This window comes from Arachis hypogaea, chromosome 20, assembly GCF_003086295.3.
Source record: "Arachis hypogaea cultivar Tifrunner chromosome 20, arahy.Tifrunner.gnm2.J5K5, whole genome shotgun sequence".
Taxonomy (NCBI): Eukaryota; Viridiplantae; Streptophyta; class Magnoliopsida; order Fabales; family Fabaceae; genus Arachis; species Arachis hypogaea.
This window is the reverse complement of record NC_092055.1, coordinates 69,929,706-69,935,110: the sequence shown is the minus strand read 5'-3', so window position 1 is coordinate 69,935,110 and position 5,405 is coordinate 69,929,706. Positions and strand designations below refer to the sequence as shown.

Below are 5,405 nucleotides of genomic sequence, written 5' to 3'. Positions count from 1 at the left end.
TTATTAATAGGACATTTTACTATTGTATTTTCATCTTTGGAAAATCTCTGGACGTTTAGTCCTTAGACCATAGAGGCTGGCCTCACGGCCATGCCTACCCTATTTCCACTTATGTATTTTCTACGGTGGAGTTTCTACACCCCATAGATTAAGGTGTGGAGCTCTGCTGTTTTTCATGAATTAAGACAAGTACTATTGTTTTTCTATTCAATTCACGCCTACTTCTTCTCTAAGATATTCACTCGCACTTCAACCTGATGAATGTGATGACCCGTGACTCTCATCATCATTCTCACTTATGAATGCGTGCCTGACAACCACTTTCGTTCTATCTGCAATAGCTTGACTGTGTATCTCTTGGCCTCCTGGTTCACGATGCATGGTTGCCTCTCCTGACAATAGAGCATTCCATTCCGTGAGATCAGAGTCTTCGTGGTATAGGCTATAATTATTGGCAGCCATTCCTGGGATCTGGAAATTCTAAACCTTGTCTGTGGTATTCCGAGTAGGATCCAGGATCCGAAAAGTCTAAACCTTGTCTGTGGTATTCCGAGTAGGATCTGGGAAGGAATGACTGTGACGAGCTTCAAACCTGCGAATGTAGGGCACAAGTGATAGTGTGCAAAAGGACAATGGTCCAATTCCAATGCTAGCGGGAACCGACAGATGATTAGCCGTGTGGTGACAGCGCATATGGATTTGTTTTCATCCGAAAGGATCATACAGCTTGCCATGGAAGGAGGTAACGCATGGTTGGAAGAGGGCAGTAGGAAAGCAGAAGTTCAGAAGCAACAAAGCATCTCCAGACGCTTATTTGAAATTCCCACCAATGAATTACATAAGTATTTCTATCTTATATTATATTTTATTTATATTTTAATTATCAAAACCCCATAACCATTTGAATCTGCCTGACTGAGATTTACAAGGATGACCATAGCTTGCTTCAAGCCGACAATCTCTGTGGGATCGACCCTTACTCACGTAAGGTATTACTTGGACGACCCAGTGCACTTGCTGGTTAGTTGTGCGGAATTGCAAGAGTGTGATTGTAATTTCGTGCACCAAGTTTTTGGCGCTGTTGCCGGGGATTGTTTGAGTCTGGACAACTGACGGTTCATCTTGTTGCTTAGATTAGGTAATTTTATTTTATGTTTAACCTTTTTATTATTTTTTTCGAAAAATATACAAAAAATTTTTTTATTAAAACCATGAAAATAAAAAATAATTTATGTTTCTTGTTTGAGTCTAGTGTCACATTTTAAGTTTGGTGTCTTGCATATTTTTAATTTTCTTTCCTTCTTCTAAAATATATGCATTATGTTCTTCATTGATCTTCAAGTTGTTCTTGATGATTTTATTGGGTCTGATCTTTAAATTCTCTTATTTTGTGTCTTTTGTTGTTTCTCATGTGCATTCTCAATTTGTTAGTGTCTCTAATATGAAAATTTCTAAGCTTGGTGTCTTGCATGTCTTTCTTTTCTTAAAAAAAAAAATATGTTGTTCATCTTGACATTCAACGTGTTCTTGCATGCATTATTTCTTTGATCTTAGTTTTTCATGATTAGTTTCATTTTGTTGCTGTTCTCTCTCATCATTAAAAATTCAAAATTTTTTTTTCAAAATTATGTCTTTTCAAGTCAATAATACAGAGAATTGAAGATTCAGAACATACAGCAGAGGAATCACAGAGAAAAATCTGGGCATTCAAAACGCCCAGTGAAAAGGAATTCTGGCATCTAAATGCTAGCCAGGTACCCTGGCTGGGCGTTTAACGTCCAAGGAGGTAGCCAAATGGGCGTTAAACACTAGAATGGATACCATTCTGGGGGTTTAATGCCAGGACAACACAAGGGAGGTAAGTTAGTTTTTAATTCAAATCTTTTTCAAATCTTCAAAATTTTTCAAAATCAAATCCTTTTCAAATCATATCTTTTTCAAATCATATCTTTTTCAAAATCAAATCTTTTTCCATTTTTCTCTCACTATTTTTGAAAGTCCTGGCTACCAATTAATGATTTAATTCAAAAATTTCAAGTTTGATACTTCCTTGTTAAGAAAGGTTCAATATTTGAATTTTAGAATCATATCTTTTAAATTTCTTATTAGCCAAGTCATTAATTTAAAATATATATATATATATATATATCAAATCTTTTTAAATTATTTTTCAATCATATCTTCTCAATCATATTTTCTCAACCACATCTTTTTCAAAATAATTTTCAATCATATCTTTTTTATTACTGATTTCAAAATCCTCTTCAAAATCACCTAACCACTTTCTCACTTTTAATTTTCGAAAAACCATCAACCACTTTTTCAAAATTCTTTTTAATTATTTTAAAAAATTTTTTAGTTTTATTTAAAAATTTGTTTTCGAAAAATTTTTCCCCCTCCTCACCTTCTTCTATTTAAGGACCAACACTCCTCCTCAATTAGCAATTCGGACTCTCTCTCCTTCTTCATATGTTCAAATTCTTATCTACCTACTTCATCCCTCTATTCCTGTTTTCCTCTGACACCTCAAGGAATCTCTATATTGTGACATAGAGGATTTCATACTTTCTTGTTCTCTTCTCTTTTATATGAGCAGGAACAAAGACAAAGGTATTCTTGTTGAAGCTGATCCTGAACCTGAAAGGACCTTGAAGAGGAAGCTAAAAGAAGCTAAAGCACAACTCTCTGAAGAGGACCTAACAGAAATTTTCGAAAAAGAAGAAGACATGGCAGCAGAAAATAACAACAATGCCAACAATGGAAGGAAGATGCTTGGTGACTTCATTGCACCATCTTCTGACTTCTGTGGAAGGAGTATCTCAATTCCTACAATTGGAGCAAACAACTTTGAGTTTAAGCCTCAATTAGTTTCTCTAATGCAGTAGAATTGCAAGTATCATGGACTTCCATTGGAAGATCCTCATCAGTTTTTAGCTGAATTCTTGCAAATCTGTGACACTGTTAAGACCAATGGGGTTAATCCTGAGGTCTACAGACTTATGCTTTTTCCCTTTGCTGTAAGAGACAGAGCTAGGACATGGTTGGACTCACAACCTAAAGAAAGCCTGAACTCTTGGGAAAAGCTGGTCAATGCCTTCTTGGTAAAATTCTTTTCACCTCAAAAATTGAGTAAGCTTAGAGTGAAAGTCCAGACCTTCAGACAGAAGGAAGGAGAATCCCTCTATGAAGCTTGGGAAAGATACAAGCAGTTGATCAGAAGGTGTCCTTCTGGCATGCTTTCAGAATGGAGCATCATATGCATATTCTATGATGGTCTGTCTGAACTGTCCAAGATGTCATTGGACAACTCTGCTGGTGGATCTCTTCATCTGAAGAAGACGCCTGAAGAAGCCCAGGAACTCATTAAAATGGTTGGAAACAACAAATTCATGTACACTTCTGAAAGAAATCATGTGAGAAATGGGACAACTCAAAAGAAAGGAGTTCTGGAGATTGATACTCTGAATGCCATACTGGCTCAGAATAAAATATTGACTCAGTAAGTCAATATAATTTCTCAGAGTCTGACTGGAATGCAAGCTGCATCCAGCAGTAATAAAGAAGCATTTTCTGAAGAAGAAGCTTATGATCCTGAGAACCCTACAATGGAAGAGGTGAATTATATGGGAGAATCCTATGGAAACACCTATAATCCTTCATGAAAAAATCATCCAAGTCTCTCATGGAAGGACCAACAGAAGCCTCAACAAGGCTTCAACAACAATAATGGTGGAAGAAATAGGTTTAGCAATATCAAACCTTTTCCATCATCTTCTCAGCAACAAACAGAGAACTCTGAGCAGAGTCGTTCTGGCCTAGCTACCATAGTCTCTGATCTATCTAAGACCAAACTAAGTTTCATGAATAAAACAAGATCCTCCATTAGAAATTTGGAGGTACAAGTGGGTCAGCTGAGTAAGAGAATTACTGAAACTCCTCCTAGCACTCTCCCAAGCAATACAGAAGAAAATCCCAAGAGAGAGTGCAAGGTCATAACCATGACTAACATGGCCAAACCTAGAGAGAGTAAGGAGGACATGATTCCCAGTGAGAAAATCCTCATGGGATGTCCTCTGAATGAAAAGAAGTTCCCCTTTGAGGAACCAAGGGAATCTGAGGCTCGTATAGAGACCATAGAGATTCCATTGAACCTACTTCTGCCATTCATGAGCTCTGATGAGTATTCTTCCTCTGAAGAGGATGAAGATATTACTGAAGAGCAAGTTGCTAAGTACTTGGGAGCAATCATGAAGCTGAATGCCAAGTTATTTGGTAATGAGACTCGGGAGGATAAACCCACCTTGCTCACTAATGAACTGAATGACTTGATTAGGCAGACATTACCTCAGAAGAAACCGGATCCTGGAAAATTCTTAATACCCTGCACCATAGGCACCATGACCTTTGAGAAGGCTCTGTGTGACCTAGGGTCAAGTATAAACCTCATGCCCCTCTCTGTAATGGAGAAACTAGGGATCCTTGAGGTGCAAGCTGCAAGAATCTCACTAGAGATGGCAGACAATTTAAGGAAACAGGCTTATGGACTTGTAGAGGATGTCTTGGTAAAGGTTGAAGGCCTTTACATCCCTGCTGACTTCATAATCCTGGACACTGGGAAGAATAAGGATGAATCCATCATCCTTGGCAGACCCTTCCTAGCCACAGCAAAAGCTGTGATTGACGTTGACAGAGGAGAATTGGTCCTTCAAGTGAATGAGGACTACCTTGCATTTAAAGCTAAAGAATCTCCTTCTGTACACGTGGAGAAGAAGCATGACAAGCTTCTCTCAATGCAGAGTCAAACCGACCCCACATTCAAACTCTAAGTTTGGTGTTGGGAGGCCATCATCATGCTCTGAGTATCTGTGAGGCTCCATGAGAGCCTACTGTCAAGCTATTGACATTAAAGAAGCACTTATTGGGATGCACCCCAATTTTTACTTATCTATGTTAAATTTCTATTGGTATTTTATGTTTTCTTTAGGTTGATGATCATGTGAAGTTACAAAAATAACTGAAAAATAAAAAAACAATGAAAAACTGCATAAAAAAAAGCACACCCTGGAGGATGAGCTATTGGCATTTAAACGCCAGTAAAGGTAGCAGAATAGGCGTTAAACGCCCAGTCTAGCACCATTCTGGGCGTTTAACGCCAGAAAAGGGCACCATACTGGCGTTTAATGCCAGAAAGGGAAGAAAAGTTGGCGTTTAAGGCCAGAAAGGGAAGAAAAGTTGGCGTTTAATGCGAGAAAGGGAAGAAAAGTTGGCATTTAACGCCAGAAAGGAAAGAAAAGCTGGCGTTAAATTCCAGAAATGGGCAGCAACCTGGCGTTTAACAACAGGATTGGCACTCCAAGGGGCATTTACACGCCAAAATGGTGCAGGAATGAGAAATCCTTGACACC

The 5,405-nt window shown here is 38.2% G+C and overlaps 1 non-coding gene across 1 annotated transcript; it reads right to left on the bottom strand.

Annotated features, from left to right (window-relative positions):
• Positions 1 to 3,131: 3,131 nt before the first annotated feature.
• LOC112788318 (small nucleolar RNA R71) lies at positions 3,132 to 3,235 on the bottom strand. The gene has a single exon (XR_003195686.1). It is a non-coding gene; the product is annotated as a small nucleolar RNA R71 (small nucleolar RNA).
• Positions 3,236 to 5,405: the final 2,170 nt, after the last annotated feature.